Source organism: Pongo pygmaeus, chromosome 8 (assembly GCF_028885625.2).
Source record: "Pongo pygmaeus isolate AG05252 chromosome 8, NHGRI_mPonPyg2-v2.0_pri, whole genome shotgun sequence".
Lineage (NCBI taxonomy): Eukaryota > Metazoa > Chordata > Mammalia > Primates > Hominidae > Pongo > Pongo pygmaeus.
This window is the reverse complement of record NC_072381.2, coordinates 64,567,703-64,589,724: the sequence shown is the minus strand read 5'-3', so window position 1 is coordinate 64,589,724 and position 22,022 is coordinate 64,567,703. Positions and strand designations below refer to the sequence as shown.

Below are 22,022 nucleotides of genomic sequence, written 5' to 3'. Positions count from 1 at the left end.
TATATTGTTATTAACTACAATCTTCCTACAGTGATACAGAAGACTGTAACTTTTTTAAAAATTACCTTTTATTTGGGTATTTTTAATTGAGATAAAATATACATATGTAATTTACCACCTTTACCATTTTTAAATGTACAGTTTAGTGGTAATGAAGATGTTTATTTATTTATTCCCCCTCCTTCCTCCCCTTCCCAGCCTCTGGTAACCACTAATCTACTGTCTATGAGGTGAAGAGGAAAGGTCTAAGATCGTTTGCACATGTTTTCTTCCATTCTACAGGTTCCCTCTTCACTTTGTTGATTGTTTTCTTTGCTGTGCAGAAGCTTTTTTAGTTTGATGTAATCCAAAGTATCATTTTGGGGGCCACGCATGGTGGCTCACACCTGTAATCCCAGCACTTTGGGAGGCTGAGGCGGGCAGATCACATGAGGCCAGGAGTCCGAGACCAGCCTGGCCAATATGGTGAAACCCCATCTCTACTAAAAATACAAAAATTAGCTGGGTGTGGTGGTACACACCTGTAATCCCGGCTACTGGGGGGGTGCTGAGGCATGAGAATCACTTGAACCTGGGAGGCAGAGGTTGCAGTAACCTGAGATTGCACCACTACACTCGGGCCTGGGTGACAGAGTAAGACTCTGTCTCAAAAAAAAAAAAAAAAAAAAGTCCAAGTACTGTGGTTCATGCCTGTTATCCTAGCACTTTGGGAGGCTGAGGTAGGTGGATCACCTGAGGTCAGGAGTTCGAGACCAGCCTGGCCAACATGGTGAAACCCCGTCTCTACTAAAAATACAAAAATTAGCCAGGTGTAATGGCGGATGCCTGTAATCCCAGCTACTTTGGAGGCTGAGGCAGGAAAATCGCTTGAACCCAGGAGGCAAAGGTTGCAGTGAGCCAAGATTGTGCCATTGCACGCCAGCCTGGGCAACAAGAGTGAAACTCCATTGAAAAAAAAAATCACTTTTGCTTTGGTTGCCTCTGCTTTTCATGTCTTACAGAAAAAAATCTTTGCTCAGACCAATGTCCTGGAGCATTTTCCCATGTTTTCTTCTAGTAGCTTCTAGTAGTTTCAGGTCTTGGATTTAAGTTTCTAATCCATTTTGATTTTATTTTTGTGTATGGTGAGACACAGGGGCCTAGTTTCATTCTTTCCTGGCCCATCCCCAGGAGATTTGGTAAGGACTGGGGCCTGGGACTCAGCATTTAAAACAAATATTCTAGATGATTCTGATTCAGGTGTCCTGTGACCACACTTTGGAAAACTTGCCCTAGGTGAAGTTTGGCCTTAGATTTCTCCCCTGGATCAGAATCAGGCCGTGTTTGATCATCTGATAGGGATCCTGAAATGTTGCCAAGCCTAGCATTTCCAATATAGGGCTGGAGGTGACATTGGAGCCATTGATAACACAGAGTGTGATGTGGAAGATCACAAATGGATCAGAGAGAGGATACTTGGGTTTTAGTCCCAGCCTGGAAGACTCTGACCAAGACTTGCCTCGCTTCTGTAAAATACAGTTAAACAGTCACCACCCCGTCAACCCCAGCAAGCAGGTGAGCACCAACTGAAATTTCCTGAATAACTGTCATGGGCAGTTGGGAGGCTCAGCCCCACCCATGTTGCCAGGGAAACCAGACCTCCTGAGCTGGGACTAGACTCTCAGACTCAGTGGCCAGTGTGACTGGATCCAGTGAAGAGGAAACTTGCAAAAAGAGCTACGGAAGAAGCCTGCAGGGGTGCTGCTCCTGGCCCTGAGGCTGGAGAGAGGCTTGAAGATTGAGGAGAAAGGGAGAAGGGTAGTCCCTTCAGGGCTTAGGGAACCAGGCCCTAACAGAAGTCCAATAAATGCAGGTCTGTTTGAAGACCTGAAGCTGTCTTTCAGAAACTGGGTCTGAAGAAGCCTCACAGCTGTTGCCAGGCCTGGGAGAGCTGCCATCAGAGGCCGCTGCTGGGGAGAAAGTCCTTCTGCTCTGTCCTGAAGGGGAGAAGGCCATGTCACCACAGGTCTCCTGCTGGGGGTGGGCCAGGATTCTCAGCAAGGAGGTAGAAATGACCAGGGCAATGACAACATGGGGATTCACATGGACCTATGTTAATATATCAAGATATAGTCGGACCAAAGCTTGTTAACACAGAATAAAACAGGGAAACCAAAAAGTAGTGGAGACGGAATAGAGAAATATAATTCCAGAGAAATTGCCTGCAAACACTGGAGTAACTGTAAACAAAATGTAGCTCTGAGCTGGGCAGCCAAAACAAGAGAAGGGAGCAGATGAGTGACATTAGACTCCTTGACTAGTAGAAGGAAGCATTAGTATCCATTTTTCAGAAAAGAAATTGCTTTCCTGACTTCTGAGCAAAGGCAGCAAACCACAGTCCCTTCTCATACTTCTTAATGAAGAATCCCTAAACCAGGGATTCAGCATTCATAGCAAAGGGAAGTCTTACCCCAGAGGGAGGCTAGTGAGGGACACCAAATCAAAGAAGACAACAGTTTATTTAGGTTAGAAGGAAAAACAAGGCTGCAAAGCTAATGAAGCTTGGCTTCAGGATCACACAGTTGCAGGTCCTTCCCTCACATTCTCTCCCCTTTCTCCGTCCACCAGGGCAAACTAGAGATTTAAGTTTTCGCTTTTGTTGACTTTACAAACTCAATTCATGGGTACAGATGGGGATTTAAAAACAAAAACAAGGACCTGGAGCAGTGGCTCATATGCCTGTCTGCACTCTGGGAGCTGAGGCAGGAGGATGACTGGAGGCCAGGAGATCGAAACCAGGCTGGACAACATAGTGAAATTTCATCTCTACAAAATTTAAAATAATAATAATAATAACCAGGCATGGTGGCACATGCCTGTAGTCCCTACTCAGGAGGCTGAGGCAGAAGGAGGGTTTGAGTTTGAGCCAAGGAGGTTGACGTTGCAGTGTGCTATGATTGTGCCACTGCAGTCTAGTCTAGGGTGACAGAGCAAGACTTTGTTGTTAAAAAAATGTTCAAACACACACAAAGTGAAAGCTGTAAGTGCTCTTCTAAAAGCATTGCATGTTGGAAAATTAGACTAGGAGGCACTTTGACATCTTTTTAGACCACAGATTTCTGGGGAAGCCAGAAAGGAGCTGGGGTGGCAAAACTAGGAGCACAAGGAATGCCTCATTAGCTAGGCTGGGGGGCCAAGGGTGTGGAGAATAAGCCAGGCACCAGGAAAAGGCAGCTGCCGTTCTCTCGCATACCCGGCACACCTTGCTGGGATGTTGGGATACCATGGGTAAAATGCCAAACCTAGCATCATCTCTTCTTTAACCCCCTACGGTACTTTGTTTGTACTTTTCTTAGGGTAATGATGTTGCCCGCCTCCCTTTATACATGCTCACATTTAATCCTTCCAAAAACATGAGCCCTGATGCCAAGGGCAAGATATTCCCCGCCTCTGCATCCAGGAGCTCTGAAGTCTACACGAATGGAAATATATATTCAAAATACGTATTCAACATACCATTGGGGATTTGATCCAAATGGAAATCAAAGAAAGAGGAGACTCAGTGTGAGCTCTGAGCATGTTTCCAGGCTTACTGAATAAGACACTATAAGTAGCTCTAACCCTGCAGATCAGTTAAACTGCAGCTGACAGCTGCAGATGATCAGAAGGGTGGGTGCAAGTTTATGTGGGATTGAAGTTCATAATATTGAAAGAACTTCTTTAGAAAAAAAATATATATATAGTTACAAATATATAATAAGGTCCAAGGCTTGGGGGTGTGAGGCCCTGAAGTTGAAACTTCAAGAACTTCAAGGGTATTGCCTGTGGTCTTTGCAAGTGGCTGGTGAAGGTATCAAAGAGATGGGACTCACCCTTGACTGAGCCTTGAAGACTGGGCAGAATGTGGAAAGACCAAATAAAAAGGGCCGTGTGGCAGGATGAACAAAGACATTTAATATTGCCAGAGGCCTCCTTGGGGAGCCCGTGAGCAAACCAGTCCAATTGGACAGAAACGTTGCAAAGTCCAGGTGGAAAGAGGAAGGCTGGAAAGTCAGCTAAAGTCAGTTGAGGGTGGTGGGGGTGGGCCTTGAGTGTAGGCTGACATCTGAATTATATTTCACTAGTTATAGGAGCCATGGATGTTTATTTTTTAAATGCAATTCATTGACTTGAAGAAAACAATGTTTTAGGAAGATTAGCCTGGTTTTATTGTTCAAGGCAATGAAGCAGGAGGCACTTACAAAAGTCCAGGCTTGGGTGATAAGGGCCTAAACTTAGGCTGTTGATGAAACCCAGGTTGTAGCTGTGCGAATGAAAAGGAAATACCTAACTCAATGGATTTTGGTGATTTTTAGAGACCAAGAAGAGAAGGATTCCAAGATGATTGAGGTTTCTGCTGAGTATTAGAGAATAACTGTATCATTAAGAGATATGAGAAGGTTAAGAGGGCCAGATTTGAAGGAGAAAATAGAAGTGGAGGATTTTAGATATTTCAGACTAGAGATGATGGGAGAACTATGAATTTTGAGACGGTCTTAGGGAACTGAGGGCTGGAGACTGATTTGGTAATCAGAAGCACCCATTTATTCATTCATGCCATAGGAATTTGGCTGGTAACCTCTGGAAAAACCAGCCCTGTGTTGCATGTCAAAAGGGATGTAAAAGATGAAGTGGTCCCTCCCTTCAGTGAATTAAATTTAGGATCTCAAGAGAGAAGAGATGGAGGTGAAATGAGTGAAGTAAAGCAGGGTCTATTGTGTACAAGAATGAGCGACCTAAATGTGGGGGAAGAGTTGGCTGTGGCATCTGTCGCCTATTGGTTTCCAAAGAGTATTAGACTCAGCTGACTCACCATGTGGTATCCCCCATCCACTGTGTCCCTCTCCAAATGGCAGACTTGTCTGAAGAGAACAATGTCCATAGAGGTTACAACTGTCCTCTGCCCCCTGAGTAAAATGAGTTGTACAGACAATAAATATGATGCCGTTCATGAAATTGGAGGGAAACTCCTGGATCCTGGAGGAGGGAGAACTAGATCTGAACCTGCGACGACTGAGCAGTTTGCATGAGTAAGTGGAGGGGGGTAGAGGAAGCTGCCTTCCAAAAATGGCAGCTACAAAAAAATAGGGAGGATGTTTCCTAGGAGGTGGAGGAGATGTAACCCCATGGGGAAGCTCAACTGACTCTTCTCATGCTGTTCCCTCTGTTGAGAATGGCTGAAGCCAAGAAGCCAGTGTCAGAAACTAAAGAAAGGGAAACAAGAGTCGAGGTGGAGGATAAGGGTACAGGGTTGAGAGAGGAATGGGTGACAACTCCACGACTTTCAAGTCAAGCTGAACCCCCAACTTCCAACTTCTTGTTTACGTAGCAGTGAACTGCCTAGAGCTGTTTTTTGCAGAATCTTATAGAGTTGACCTCATGCATGTTTCTTTAACTTCTATCACTGAAGTGTGTTTCAATTTCCTTGTTTCATGATACCCTTTCTTAAGCTTACGTGAATATGTGTAATACATTTTTAAATGTGACATATGTTCATTTTAGGCATGTCAGAGTAAAATAGCCACTATCAAGGGAAATCTGAAATCTGCAGGGTTTGATCTTCCTCTCAATAATTTGACATCAAACTGTGTGTCCCATACTTTTAAGAAAAAACTGTTTGTGGTATACCTGCAAATCACGGGAGATCATATATGTCTGAAGGTGCTGTTTATGAAACTACATTACTCTCAAACTCCTTGGCTGCCTGTTTTTTGTTTCTTTTGCCTTTAATAGGAGTTTTCTTTACTTACATGAATAAAGTGAAGACAGGGAGGACCAGAATAAAGAATACAGTCACAATCAAATTAATTTTGCTACTTATTCCTACTTGGCCACCAAGATACAATAGATGTTGAGGCTGTGAGTAGGATGAGGGTTTGTAGTCATTTCCATAAGTGGTCACACCCCATATTAATGGACAGATGGCCCATGTGGCAAGAGAGCTGGTTGGTCAGTGGAACAGGACTTGCTGTACCCAGTGCTGAATAAGCTCACCAGCATCCAGCCTGAGATGAGTGGGGGAAGTCTGAGAGGCTTTGTCTGTCACTTACAATTACCCAGGATCAACCAAGGTAAGCTTCTCGTCCTGACTGCTGAAAAGTTCCCACCCCAAAGAATCCTACCTTCCCTGATGCAAGATGGAAACTTGCTCAAACACTTAAAGCAATTCTCAATAAGAAACAAAAAAAGGACCATAGATACAAAGTAAGATCCTTTTGTTTATTAGAAGCTATTTCCACAAACTGAACAATTTGGAGACTGAGCATCCTTACACTGTGTATGTAGCTCTAGCAAATCCTACAATTTTACTCTCCTAGCTCAGATTCCTTTGTAAAAAGTCAGATGCTGCTGATGTTCATGAGGCTTCTCTTCTGGCACCAGGGTAGACAAGACAACCTGAAGGGCTTTCTGCAACAAAATGCCTAGAAAATGTTGGGTGCAATTTACAAAACATAATTTTAATGCATAGCTGAGCTCACAGGAAGGTAATGGAAACCCCCAGGAGTCAGAACACCAAGGGGACAGAACTCTGGAGAATGAAGCATAAGTGCCTGCTGTAGCTGCCTTGAAGGTGGAAGGGTATGGTAGGACGGGACTGTTTTAGGAAACATGGCTTTGAATGCCCACACAGGGAAAAGTGACAGAAACCTTTGGCCTTGCCTATGGGTTGTTGGAACTAAGAAACCCCTCACACAGATACATAAATTTGGGATTATCTAGGAGCAACACAGCAACTTGGGAGATTGAGGCGGGAGGACTGCTTGAGGCCAGGAGCTTAAGACCAGCCTGTGCAACATAGCAAAACCCTATCTCTGCAAAAAAAAAATTTTTTTTTAATTAGCCAGGCATCGTGTGAAATGACACTTGAGTAGTTTCAGCTACTCAAGAGGCTGAGCTGGGAGGATTAACCAATGTCTAGGACTCTCAGGGGTTTTGAAGTTCAAATATACACTATCCTTTTATTTTGGGAACTCAAAAAATTGTCTCTAAGCCTATACTATCCCTCGGTGACCTTGCATAAGCAAATCACAAATGTCTATAGGACCCATCCACAAGCCAGGCCTCACAGGAGTCCCACAGATACAGCCCTGCTAAAGCTGAGTGCACAGTCCAAGAATTAATCCATTTAAACAATCTACCCCTTGGCCTACATTTTCTCCCTGCTCCTTCCAGCTACAAGTTACGCCGCTCTGTGATACAAACTGTTCCTCTCACGCAGCAGAATTAGAACCGAAGGACTGTTTTCCCTTCCTGTATCCTATTTCTTGCCTCCTTGAGAGCAGTCCCTAAGTTCCTTATAGCTCCCATGCATTGTTTATACTTAAAATACACCACGTGCTCCCACAAATAATACATGCTGGTTTGCAACCTCAAGCTCACAGGTGATGAGAATAATGCCCACGATGAAAGCCTGTGAGCCAGCTCACGTCAGAATCAAGACTAGGGTACAAGTCCTTGGGCTCCTGGCTCCTGCTCTTTCCACTTCACTATTTTGCTTCTCTTTTTCTTGCAGCGAGTATTGGCAATAGTAAAATGAGTCCCACTTCTCTGGTAACTCACAAACCACGTTGGAGAGAAAGTATCTGAGAAGTCAGTTGAAACAACCACCACAACAAAAACTAATTCCCAAGACAGATGATCCTTGAATGGATAATTGCCACTTGATTGTTTATTAGAGCCATGGCTCCTGTACAGGACTGGTGAGGGCGGGTGTTGGGATTACCTTTCAAAGGGCCATTCAGAGGGGAAAAGCTACCTGTGCTCAAAAACAACCAATGAGGGTCTCTTGAATTACCAGGAAGCTGAAAAGCCCAGAGATGGTGGGCACGGTGAAAGGTTGGGGCAGTGGGGCCAAAGACATAAATAAAGGACTCTGTGTTTTAGGACTCTAGGAGTTCATCACTAAACAAAGTGCATACTCCACACTCCCTGCAGAGGCTGTGTTGCCGTCTGCTGTGTGAGTGAAAGTGACAGCTCATCCCGCTAGCATCAGCACCACCAGATTGCTGTCAGGATCTCGAGGGCAAGGCCCATGTCTGATTCAATAACCTGTATTCTGAGCACTCAGAAGAGAGCTTGGCACACTGTCAGTGCTCCCTAAAGAAGTTAAATGGATGCTGCATAACCAGGGCAGCCCAGCAGCGTCGGTCCAGAGACAAGGGAGTGACACCTGCTCCCTGACGCAATACATCCCGTACACCACAGCTCTGAATGTCCATGTTCAACTCATGCAGTGGTGGGGGAGACGAGAGAGACCTGAGACGGGGCACCTCTGAATGATCCCCCCACAGCCCGCAGGGCTGGCAGCCCCCTAGGAGACCCTGGAATGGACTCGCTGACAGCAGCCACCTATCTCATGGCTTACACGTCCCCGCCCTTCAGCTTATGTTGCTTCCCTGCTCTTTCCTGCTAAAGTGGCCCCTGCGGAATGCCGCCAGCCACGGGGTCATGCAGCTTCCCTCCTGAGCCTGATCCACTGAGGTTTCCACGTGTAGTCACGGGCTTTGCAATGACTGAGCTAAGGACGCCTTCTTCCCTTTGAGGCCAGAAAGAGAAAGCCCACGGGAGCTGAAGTGCAGATGGGCAGCGCTGGCTCTTCCCTGTCAATGTGTGGATGGCAGAGGCACAGTCCTGACTGGTACCTGGCCCTGGCCTGGGAGGTCACCACAGACCTGTCTCTTCTGTGGTTATCGCGCTTTGCCTGCCGCTGAGTCTCTCTGAGGTGATGCTCCTCCTGTCGTTGGCTTGGCCCTCCAACCCAGACTGCTGCATACTGTGGCCTCTCAAAGCAGTGTCGCCTGATACTCAGGCCAGAAAGAGAAGGGAGGAGAGTGGGGAGGAGAGGGGTGGAGGCGATAGCAGAACTTCCTTCCAGAGTCTCTATATTCTTCTGTGTTGTTTGAACACAACCACTATATACTATCTCTGTGATTTAAATTCAAATTTCAATGAGAATTAAAAGTTGAAGCTCAGGCCACACTGCTGTGCATTTTTTACAGAGATATGTTTGACTCAAAGCACGTCAAGGGGAAGGAAGAATTTTTTGCTGGGCAGTATAACCAGGGCAAAGAAAGGTTTTTATTTCTTAAAAATATTTTCTATATCATGAAAAAAAAAAAGGCCAGGAGTCAAAACTAGACCCTCCTTCGGCCCAATGGACCTAGCCAGCGGAGCAGGGGTCCCAGCCCTCATGCCATGAGGTGCTGGGGAGAGGCAAGGGAGCGCTGGTGCTGCTGCCATGCTCCCCAGCTGAGTACAGGACCCAGGAGGAAGGCCCAGCCCCAGTTGGGGTGCAGCAGCTGCAGACAGACCCTACTCTTTGTGGTCAGGCCACACTCTGAGACACAGTTCAACCTCTGGACAACTTTCCCTGTGAGCCCAACTCAACCCATCCCAGTCCGGCCCAAGAGATGTCATCATCATCACATTGAGGGCCAGCTGCCCCATCACAGGGCAAGCAGCCCCGACCCAGGAGGTAACCGGAAGCAGCTTTGCTCCTCTAGAAACAGAATCCACGTGAGGCTCACTGCCATCCTGGGGGGTCTCCATGTGTTCCCTTCCCCCATCCCAAGGGAAAGTCTCCAAGCCTTGTCTTTACAGAAGGGAACACTGAGACCCAAAGAACCGGGCTGACTCTGTCCATGTCACAGAGGCACAGCCAGAACCCTTTTAACACCAACCCCTTTGAAAAAGACATTTCTGGCACCCAGAAGGGATTTCTGTGCTCAGAGCTATACCTTCACTCTTCATACAAGAAAGAAATTTCAGTTTACTCAGTACATGCACCCAAAGTGAGGTCAGAATTCCCCCTGATTTCATACCAGTAGTTCATTAAAGAAGCCAGGCCACCAGCTGTCATTCTGAGGCTCTCAAGAAGGCAGTCTCAGGTAGAAATGCACCAATCCTTTTCGCTGATGTTTCTCCTGCTTTTGAGTAGCCTCATTAAGAAATGAAAAGTAATTAGGACCTTATTAAGAAGTCCTTTTAGTTGTCGTAGTTAAGAAGAAGGTGCTCATCAGCTATCCTAGGTGGAGTCCTCGGCCTCCTCCTAGAAGAACTTGTCTTCATGGACCCAATCATACATTCCCAGGAGCCAATGAAGAGAACTTGAACTCTGCCTTCTCCTGGGTTCCCTTCCCAGGAAGCAATCTTGCCCTGGGGTGGAGGCAGCAGGACTGCAGGGCAAAAAGAGTAGGGGAAGGACCTCACATCCAGGGTAAGGGGCTATCTACCTCGAAAGGGCCAGTAAGGAACATCTGGGGAAGGAGACCAGAGGCCCTTTGTGACTCCCCCAGATTAGTTCTGTGTGTAGGTGGAGCTCCAGCCTGAAAACCCAGCAAGGAATTGGACTGGGGTCAGGGAGGCAGTGGCAGGGACCTGTGGCCCAGCCAATTAATGGACCAGCCTTGCCCGGCCCGGGGTCTGCTTGCACCACGGAATGTGTGCAGTGCCAGGGAAGCTGTTCTCCATACTGATCAGAAATCTGCCTCCTGGAATGTCTTTCCTTGGGCCTGCTCCTGATGGCCGTCCAGATATGTAGGGTCCAGCCCCACGGGGCTTAGCGGGTGTTCTCCCCGTGTGCAGAGACAAGATATTGTAATAAATAAAGGCAGAAGACAAAGAGATAAAGAGAAAGCAGCTGGGCCCGGGGGACCACTACCATCAAGACGCGGAGACCGGTAGTGGTCCCGAACAGCTGGGCTCGCTGATATTTATTGCATACAAGACAAGGGGGCAGGGTAAGGAGGGTGAATCTTCTAAGTGATTGACAAGGTGAAGCAAGTCACGTGATTACAGGATAGGCGGGCCCTTCCCTTTTAGATAGCCAAAGCAGACAGAGAAGGCAGCATATGACAGCATTTTCTGTTCACATGTACAAGAAAGATCAAAGACTACTTTCACTATTTCTTATACCGCTATCTACTACAAACTTCAAAGAGGAACCAGGAGTACAGGAGGAGCATGAAAGTGGACAAGGAGCGTGACCATTGAAGCACAGCACCACAGGGAGGGGTTTAGGCCTCCGGATGACTGAGGGCAGGCCTGGATAATATCCAGCCTTCCACAAGAAGCTGGTGGAGCAGTGTTCCCTGACTCCTCTAAGGAGACTCCCTTTCACGGTCTGCTAAGTAACGGTGCCTTCCCAGACACTGGCGTTATCACTTGACCAAGGAGCCCTCAAGCAGCCCTTATGCGGGTGTGACAGAAGGCTCACCTCTTGCCTTCTAGGTCACTTCTCACCTGACCCTAGGGACCCTAGGTCCCTTAAGCACCTGACCCTATGCCCACCGGTTATTCCTAGGTTATATTAGTAATGCAACAAAGAGTAATATTAAAAGCTAATGATTAATGTTGATAATGATAATTGTTCATGATCATCTCTATATCTAATTTGTATTATGACTATTCTTATTCTAACTATTTTCTTTATTATACTGAAACAGTTTGTGCCTTCAGTCTCTTGCCTCGGCACCGAGGTAATCCTCCGCCCACACAGATATTTGAAGCCAGTGACACTATCCCCCTAAAATGTCTCTGGATTTGCCATCAGGATTTGCTGTAGGATGAGTTTTGTAACTCAATCTGTGATCTGTCCTCCAAAGGACAGCCTCAGGAACGTGGGGAATCTGATCGCCTGTATCCTACCTCTGTGTGGGCAGAGGAGCTGCTTTTTGTGTTCAGGGTGATAATGCATTTTCTATTTCATTTAAATTCACTCTCGGCCTTCTTTCCAGATTAGTAGCAGGCCCAGTGTCTCTCCTGGGAACACCCTAGTCCCCTTGAGTTGTCCCAAGAATCATTAGAGGTGGCTCAGTCCTGTTTCTCCTGGGGAAAGGCCAAACCTCTCCATTCTCTTGGCGAGAGTTAAGAACCAGCGCAATTGTAAGCTGCCATTGCTTCTGCTGCTTCCATAGGGTGTTGCTGCTGACCCACTGATCCCAAACAAGAACAGACATTCTTGCCCACAAATAGGATGGTTTTCTTGATGGTTCAGATCCCCACTGAGGTCATGGACACACAGTGAGCTGCTCTAATCTCGTCTTTTAGGCTCATCTACAGGGCCAGCCAGAGCCCTCGCCACCATGTCATCTCCCTGGATAACCTTTCTTTGCAGTGGCCCTCAGCTGCAAAAGCCTAAGAACAAATCCAGAGGAAGCTGGCCTCCAAGGAGGAATGCACACGGAACCAGCCTGTCTCCAGGGAGCTTGGAGTTTTAGTTTTGTCCAAGCTCGCAGGGCGAGGATGCCCACTTATCTTGCAGAGGGACACAGCTAAGAGGGGCTTTTCTGGAGGTTCTCCTCCAAGCAAGGATCCTGGTTTGGGCTCTGATCTACACACAAAAGTAGCAGGACCCTGCAGCTTTGTTGACAAAACATTTGGAAAATGCACCCATGCCACCACACCACCTGCCTATTTCTAGAAATCACTTCTGGTTGAATTCTTTAAAAAAAAAAATTCTTGAAAATAAGCCCTTAAAAGGATGTTTAAGAAGTCTACCTCTCTCACAGTCAATGGTACCCACTTTGGAAATGGGTCATCTCTCCTTCCTAACTGCCCTGGGGGATGAGCGTAAGGGATGATAGGGCCCCTTGTGAGATGACATTTGAAGTATTTGTGTCATTGTCCTAACAGAACAGATGCCTGTCTGCAGGACACTGACTGGGCCATAGCCACTCATGCATGCGTTCACAGTGTGGTCCATGCACACCCCTTATCTGGCCCTTCCCTAATGGCTGCTGCAACCCTGCCAGCCTGCTGGAGGTGGAATTGGCCAGGCTGGCTATCTCAGGCCTCTAGCCATGGCATTAGCCAGTCAGCACAGACACAACCCCAAGGGTCCACATGCCCAGGCAGACATAAGGTGGCTGGAAAGGCAGCTGCCCCTGCCCTAAGGACTGTTAGTTCAAACTGAACCATTCTGTAAACACCCCCCACCCATACCCCTGCATTTCACAGATCTTAGTTAAAGTGAAACATTCCATGGGGGTTTGGGCCATGAGAAACAGCCTGACCAACCACCTGACTTTCTTACATTCTGCTGTAAAAAAGTACAAAGAACATCACATTCAGCCAGAACAAGGGCCAAACCACCTCATCGTGGGAACATGTTATCAACCTTTTCCCAGGCAACATGCTCCCCAAGATCCCTCCCTCCCAGGGCTATAATTGCCCCAGCCTGTAAGCAGCGGTGAGCACTGGCATTAAGCTGGTCCCCCACCTCTGCAGGTCTTATGCTGAACACAGAACCTGCATTGCTGTAGAGCCGCCGACTCCCTCTCTTTCTTTAACCCTCGACTTCCCTTTGAAAAAAAACCTAATGAGAATGTCTCACAGCTAAACTTTAGAAACCAAGACCTTCACTGAAACTGGCTGAGTTTAAGGAGAGGCTCTTAGTCATGGTCAGTTTTCCCTCTCCTCTGGCTCCCACCTCCCTTGGCCATGCTGTGTCCCTTGAGGGATGAGCACACCTGGCTACTTCCCTCAAGTCCCCTCCGATTACCAGCTCTGGGCTGGGCTGACCACCTTCTCAACCATCCTGGTCAGCATCCTAGGTTCTATCTCTTATGGCAAACAACCAGCCTATTTCCTTCAATGCCTCCTTCACTTTTTCTTTGAGACTAGAGTAATATAATGCTTTTAACAGTGGAAAGACTACAAAAAATGAAGTTATCAATACCCAATAAGTGAGTACATTCTCCCAAATAAATACTATGTGTGTTGCCATAAAAAAGAATGCAGCAGATCCACATGGTCTGATACAGGAAAATTTCCATGGCATTGGGTAGGGAAAAAATCTAGTAGGTGGATTATAATTATGTTTAGGAAAAAATATGAAAGGGGAATACAAGACTATTTTTTGCTCGTATAGACATTAAACTGCAACAGTAGTTACTAAGTAGAATTTAAGATAGAGCACAGTAGACTCCTCTCTAAACATGATTATAAAAAGTACAAACATAGACTAGTCTGTTTTTCTGTCATGAAAACCCATGTACTCACCACTTAGATCTAAGACTACATTTCGCCATACTGCATTATAAATTTTTTTTTTACTGAGCCATTTCAGAGGAAATTACTTCAGATGCTGCATCTTTAAAGTGTTGAGTTTACATTGCCTCAACATATTCCCCTACAAGATGCCATTAACACCCTAACACAATGAGTGATTCCCCAATACCATATAATTGAGTCCATATGAAAATCTCAATTGTTTCCCAAATGTTGCTGATCACCAGGGGCTTGGTCTAGGTCCTGTTGCTCACCACACAGAAAGCCAATCACTGTGGCAACAAGTATTGCCAGGGAAGAAGATTTTATTTGAGTGATGTCAGCCGGAGAGAAGGGAGACCAGCCTCAAATATGTCCCTTCCCACCAACTAAGGTTAAGGGAAAAGAAGAGGGGGCAGGGACGAGGAGTTGGTCAATAGGCAGCAGGCGGTAGTATAAGGGGGTCCAGCATCTCATTGTAACCACATGTGGGAAAACAGGAATGAGGCAGGGATAAGAAGTTGGTCAACAAGGAGCAGGTGCACCTCATTGTCCAGTGGCAGTGATCTGGAAAGTCTCAGTTCCCAGTATCATTCAGGAGGCCCGATGGTTGGTTTCCCGAGAAAGGAACTCAGATAAGACAAATGTAAGTTTTCCAAGCTTCAAGGTTTTTGTTTTTGTTTTTTTAAATATGGAACCCTTCACCAATTTGAGTGTCATCCTTACAGGGGCCATGCTAATCTTCTCTGTATCGCTCCAATTTTAGAATATGTGCTGCCGAAGTGAGCACTTCGTTTTTTCGAGACACGAGTTTCATTCTTTCACCCAGGCTGGAGTGAAGTGGCACCATCTTGGCTCACTGCAACCTCCACCTCCCAGGTTCAAGTGATTCTCCTGCCTCAGCCTCCCAAGTAGCTGGGATTACAGGTGTATGCCACCATGCCCAGCTAATTTTTGTATTTTCAGTAGAGACGGGGTTTCGCCATGTGGGCCAGGCTGGTCTCGAACTCCTGACCTCAGGTGATCCACCCACCTTGGCCTCCTAAAGTGCTAGAATTACAGGCATGAGCCACTGCGCCCGGCCCAAGCTTCAGTTTTATGAGAAAACTGGGGCTGTTTCAATGTTTATTTTATTTGGTTATTCAAGTCTCAACATTCTTTCAATCTAAAACAGTCCTCCCACCAGCCCTCCTTCCCCAGCGCTTTTTAAATCCATAGCATTGAAGAGACCAGGTCATTGTCTTATAGAATATCCTTCATTTTAGATTTGCCTGATTGCGTCTTCATTCCCTAAACTTCCTATAAACCAGCAGTTGGATTTAAAGCCTTGATAAGACCCAAGTGGAGGATTTTTGGCAAGAACACATTCCAGTTGACACTGTGTACTTACTTACTTCATGTTGTAACTCATATCTGGTGGTTTCATTATGGGATCTACTAGAATATATGGACAATGGGCAGATCATATACAAAAACAGAACTCTGACCCACAGTCTGCAGTAACCAGTCCAGGAAGCCAAACATCCCCTGTAGCCTTTGGTCCCAAATGGCCAGGACTTGATCAATACCTGCCAGCTTCCCTAATTCTTGCCTCTGCTTTGAAAATCCTTTAGTAGGACCAACTAGAGAAGGCCAAATATGCTTCCCTAACCAATCACATAGGATACCCTGCTTCTAGTTAGCTCACCCACAGTCTCCAGATGCCAACAGCCTTTGATCAGGGCTCACCTGAAGCCTCCCCTTTTCCCAGCATAAAGCTTTCTCACTCCCCTGACTGCCTTTGAGTGTGTGCAATGGCAAGTGACTGTGGCTGACTCTCTGGGTATATACCAAGCTGAGAACAAGTAGCTGCTGCTCATTCTCATTTGGGTGGTCTATAATTATTACAGAAGTGAAGTGTGATCACAGTTAAGGTGGTAATAGTCAGATCCTTTACACTGTCGATGGACTCAGACTTTTTACTTCATGCCTTGCTTATACTGCTTGGATGTTTTCCGTGTGCCTATATTAATATTTACAATAAAAGCATGATTTAGATTTTCATTTAGAATTTATCTTAAATGCATCAAATATGCAATTTTAAGTCAAGTTTTGCATGTTTGGCTCAAAATATCAAAATAATGTTCTGTGGTTTTAAAATAACAAGGTTTGTTGCTCTTTATATTAGACATGTAGTTAATTACATTGATCTCCATAAAAATAAGTTTAATTTTAATTTGAATAAAATAATGCCACAATGAAATACTGACCATTTAAAAAAAAAAAAGAATAAAGGACCTTAACCCTGGGCAAACATATAAAAGCACAGGAAAGTCACCCAGTATAATGTCTGGCACATTGTAGGTGTTTTGCAAATATTAGAGCCCATTCCCATGGTGGTGCACACTGCACAAGACCACAGAGGTCCAGCCCTTATATCTTTCTGGTCCCATCCAGTCATCACCCATAGTGAATCCCGAAGGCAGCATCTCCACCTACAGTACTAGAGGACCACCGACGACTCCTAGTCCTCAGGGGAAACCTCCCTTCCATCTTCTTCTTGGTGGCGGCCAATATACATTTCTTTCTTCACTTCCCAGGACATTTGACGTACTTGGTGTCTCTCCCTCCAAGCTCCTCCCTTCCCTTCAGGTCTCAAGGTCTCATCCAACACTTCAAGCTCAAAACATTACATAAGCATCAAGGGGGTGAGCCCAGACAGGCACTCTTCCTTGTCCAATTTCAGGAGAAGATCTCTATTCCCTGTGACCCCAGGATACACAATGGCTGTTCTACACTCAGGAATCACTACATGTGATTCCCAGGACAGGGGCTGCAACTCTTCTGCTAAGAGCTCACATAGCCCCAGGGCTCCCCCACCCCCACCCCATACACAGACACCCCTCTCCCAGTCTTCTCTGTCTTTCTCGAGGACTGGTTAACATTTTGGTAGCACCTTTACCAGGCAAGCAGGCTCCCCGGGATGCACTTTGAACCCTCGCCCTACTGACATGGACTTGCGTTCTCCTGCCTCTAGGCTCCTTGCCTGGCAGTTCTGCACTTTCGGACTCCCCTCCTCTAACGAGTCCATTTGCCACCACAGCAGTGACTGCAATAGGGTCACGACACCTGTTTTCTGTGTTATGTGGAAAAAAATAAAGATACTGAACATTTATGTATGCTACCTTCTGGGTGTGAAGGAGAGAACATGAATTCACATTTGATTTAGCTGGTATCTGCAGAAAGCAGCAGTAGGGATTTAGAAATGCATAAAAATAGTGTTACTTTTTGGGATGAAGAGTAGCATGAGACTGATATCTATATATATATCTATATAGATATAGATATATATTTGGAGGCGTTGAAACCTGCTTGATTTATTCTGATTATTTAATACACACTGACGCAACTGTGATCCCAAAGTGTGCAAAGTTAAAGCCTTCAACTGCAGCTGAGGGAGAGGGCAGGAATGGCACACCTGGGGACGGTGGTGAGTCAGGAATGACAGGCAGGTGGCCATGACCAGCCTCCTCCTCAGGGCCAGGGACAGGGGAGTAGCCTGAGGAGCAGGACCCAAGGGTAGCCCAGGGCCGGGGAAGGGGGCAGAGACCTCCCCTTGGCCTAAGTCAGGAGCTCAGAAGTGCCACATGCCTGAGGGGACAGGACCCCGGAAGGGCCAGAGGCAGAGCCAGGAGAGCACCATTTCCTGGGGATCTGGGGGCAGGGAGGTGCCCTAGAGAAGAAGCCAGGAGGGGTTGCCTGCCCCTGGGGTGGGGGTCAGGCTGAAGGAGGCTGCAGCAGGCTGCAGCAAGAAAAGACCTGAGGCAGGTGCAGGGCCTGAGAGCCCAGCTGGCTGAGCAGGGGGGCTCCCAGGGCAGCCTGGCCCAGGAAGCAGTCCTGACTCTGCAGGGGATGCCAAGCAAAGGGCCGCAGACCCGTCAGGACCTCCCCTCCTCTCTCCCTGGAAAGAAGCTGGGGAACCTGTAGTGCAAATCTGTGTACCACTCAGTGATGGAGGGAGACTGTGCCCCAAGGTGGACACTGGGGTGCACCCCCTCCACCACCTCGGCCTCCACCGCTGTCCTCAGTACAGCTGCTTCTCGTAAGAGTGCAGGCCATGGACACCACCCTTGATCTGGGCTGACATGGTCCGCTTCTCAAACTTGAGCTCCCCTGAGTACATCATGGACCGAAGGACAGACAGGCTGCGGGCCCCGATATCCTGGCAGCTGTGCTGGATGCCCGCTATGAGGTAGGGCGAGAACTTCTGAATGGACCCTTTGTCCTGGATGGAGCCCGAGACACCCTGTGCGATCTTCACCTTATCCCCCTCGCTGAAGTACCATTTCTGGCTGCTGCTGCTCTTCTCCATGGCATCCAGTGAGCCCATGCCCTGGTACTTCTTGAGCTGCACCCTTTCTAAGAAGAAGTACTCACCGGGTGTCTCCGTGGTGGTGGCCAGCAGAAGCCCATCATCACTGTGGAGGCTCCAAGGGCCAGGGCCTTGACCACGTGCCCCACGGTCTGGATGCCGCCATCAACTATGATGGGCACACCAAAGCACTGGGCATACTCGGCCACCTTGTACACAGCAGTGCCCTGGGGCCAACCGCAGGCCATCACTTCCTGGGTGATGCAGATGGAGCCGTAGCCCATGCTCACGTGCAGCCCGTCCACACCAGCGTCAATCAGGTTCTTGGCCTGGGCTGCTGTCACCACGTTCCCCGCAATCACCTGGAGGTGGGGGTACTTCTGTTTGATGTAATGCACCATGGTGATCTGATACACCAAGTTCCCTTGGGACGAGTCCAAGACTATGACGTTGATGCCCGCCTGGGTGAGTAGGTCCAGGTGGTATTTGTCATCCTCACGGGTGCCCACAGCTGCCCTGCACAGCAGCTGTTTGTGGGAATCCTTGGAGGCCAGAGGGTAGTCTCGATTCTTCTTCAGGTCAGTGCAGGCAATGATGGCCACCAGCTCATCGTGATCACTGACGATAGGCAGCTTCCCTTTCTTGCTATGCTGCAGGATCTCATTTGCCTCTTTCAACGTCACGCCTTTCAACGTCAGCCACCACCAGTTCCATCGTTGGCATCATCACCTCACTGAGGAAGGTGGTGTGGTCCTTCTCAGCAAGAAAGTTGATGTCTCGGGAGGTGACGATGCCCACCAGCTTGCTGCCCATGGTGCCTGTCTCAGTGAGGGGGATACCAGAGAAGCCATGCAGCATCTTGGCCTCCAGCACATCACCCACGGTGTGCGAGGGGCTCAGCACCACGGGGTCCATGATGAAGCCCTGTTCAAACTTCTTGACCTTCTGCACCTCGTTGGCCTGGAACTCTGGGGTGCAGTTGTGGTGAATGAAACCAATACCTCCCATCAGAGCCATCCCGATTGCCACATCAGCCTCTGTCAGTGCCCATAAGGGAGGAGATCAGTGGCGTCTTCAGCCCTTGCAGGTCAGGGCTGAGGTCAGGTCTACCTCATCATCAGCTATGAAGTCTATGAATCCTGGGAGAATCAGGAAGTCACTGTAGGTGAGGCCGTTGGTGCTGGTGAAGAGCTGCTGCGCGGTGAGCCCGTCCTCAGGCACTTAGCTGGTGCTGCTGCTGATCAGGTAGTCTGCCAGGCTGCCGTGACACCCCACGACCCGACATAAACACCCGAGTGGACACCTGCCGCAGGCACACTGCCGCTGTGGGCCGGGCAGGCTGGGAACAGGGGCTCTCAGTGTAAATGTTTTTATATCCCCTCTACTTTTGGAAAAAAAAAAATGCCCCAGGAAGGTCTGAACACCAAATCCTTCCAGAGAGCGGTCTTCCAAGCCAAAGAGGTTTTCAGTCCCACCCACTGAAATCATCCAGTCCTTTATTCACCTGTGTCAACCAGGCTCGGAGGTGTGGCCTGCGAGATCCTTCATGCAATCAAGAAGTCAGGTCTCCACCTGGTCCTGGGGGTCATCTGAGGCCCGCAGTTTTGGAAGAGGAATGTTTTCTGCCAGCAGTTCCCACAGATGGGCTGGCTCCCCACTGTGGGGACATGTACCATGCCCCCTGTGGGCCTCTGTTTTTCATCCCTGAATTCATCCCCCACAAAATGGTTCAGTTGTCATATCTAGCTATCTAATAAGCTTGAGGGCACTGTGTCCCCTAGGGGATGCCCACATGCTTGACCATGCAGGCTGGTGCAGTGACAAGCACAAAGTATCGTGATTATAGTTCCTGCTCTCCTTTCCAGGGCTTGGAGCCCAGCACATGATGTTGTGCATTTCTTGTTCCACCAACTGGCTGCTGTGGAATGACTAGGAAACCTCTTGGATGAGAGTTGAATCCTCGTAGGGTACCAGGTGGCATCTGGGCACAGGTCAAACTTTCCAAGAGCCTTTTTAATCTCTTTCACTGCAGCCAGGAATGGCTGAATCTCTGCTGCTGCCTATAGGGATTACAATTGTCCCATCCATACACTGGTCTGTGTTGGCTTTTGTCACCTGGGCATGTGCGGCCACCATCTTGACTGCTCAGCTAGTTCTGTCCCTGGGTTCTAGAATGATGTTATAATGATGCCATTCCCACTTGTGAATAGACAGCATGAAGGCTTTAAACCTCTGAACCTGATCAGCACTGGCAATGATCTTCTGCAGATCCAACAACAGCACAGAAGAACGTATCATCAGGAACACATTTGGATATTGACACAACTTCATCCGCAGTTGGCTTGTCATCCCGAGCTCCCTTCCCAGGCAGCGTAGATATTGCACAGGATTTTGCTGACCAGGGAGCTGGGTTATAAGCGGTAACTCTAACCTCTTAATACTAGCAACATTGACAGTACCATATAATCCATCTATTACACCACACAGGAAAATCAAGCCCAGTGGTACAGGACAGAAGAACTGGCTCCAGCCAGGATCAAGCATTGCTTTGGCATTGTTCCCCAATACCTGCGACTTTCTTCTCCAGTTGTTGGGGTAACTGGAGTGAGGAGCCTGAGGGGACCCAAAGATGTTCTCCTGGTAGGATTCCCTCTCATGGTCTTCTGCATTTGTAGACATTTTGATTGGTTCCATTTCTAAGGACCAATTATCTATGCTTTAACCTGAAATAAGGAACCTGCCTTCTGATCTTCAAGGATATGTACATGGACACACATCTTTCAGATTCATCTCTTGAGATTTTTGGTTTTAAACAAACAATTGTGTTCATCACAAATGAAGATTCCCTCAAGCAGCAGCCCCCTGGAATCACCTGCTGAGTCCAAATCTTGCAGCCCTTAAAAATACCTACTATTTTTACTAAGTAATAAGTATTTAGGGTGTTATGAAAAATGCAATTTGAAAAAGTACATTGGTTTTTAAGAACAAGAGGAATTATTTAGAAATTATACAATATATTAAGAAAAGTAAATATTTAATATATCTCAAACACAAAAATGCAAAAACTGGTTACCAAACATCAAGAAAAACTTAAACTTGTAAAATACAAAGGTTAAATGTATTTTATCTTCATTCTATTATTAGCAGATAACCTTAATAAAAATGAGCTGTTATTTACAGCAAAATATCATGTAATTTTAGATTTATCACTTTTTATTTCTATGGAAAAGCAACACCAGCATGTATTGTTGCTGAAGGTGAAGCAGCTTTTTGATTCTGTTCTGCTCCACTCTGTGTTCTACGTGTGTCAGATACCGGCCACACACCCTACATGTGCTCGGGGCACAGCCTGGCCCCACACAGCACTCTAGTCTGCAGGTGGGCACCTAAGGCCCTGCCATTCCCACTTCTTATTGTCATATTTACTTAGTTCTCAGCACCTCTGCCCATCTTTAAATGACTTAAGTGAGAGTACATTAAAGTAGCTTAGATGTTCCTAAGCTTCCTCAGAGCACACCACATCTGTGACAGCAATTCAGAAAAAAAACAAATTTTCTTTTATTCTTAATGGTACACAGCATAAGAGAACAGCTTAGGCAGTTTACTGTAACTGACAGTCCTGATGTCCTTATCTATAAACTAAAAACTCCCCACAGAAGCTTCT

General features: G+C 47.1%; 1 non-coding gene and 1 pseudogene across 1 annotated transcript; both read right to left on the bottom strand.

The window, feature by feature from the left end:
- Nucleotides 1-1,107: 1,107 nt before the first annotated feature.
- Nucleotides 1,108-20,379, bottom strand: LOC134740159 (inosine-5'-monophosphate dehydrogenase 1-like; annotated as a pseudogene).
- On the bottom strand, nt 14,693-14,797 carry LOC129006931 (U6 spliceosomal RNA). The gene has a single exon (XR_008492124.1). It is a non-coding gene; the product is annotated as a U6 spliceosomal RNA (small nuclear RNA).
- Nucleotides 20,380-22,022: the final 1,643 nt, after the last annotated feature.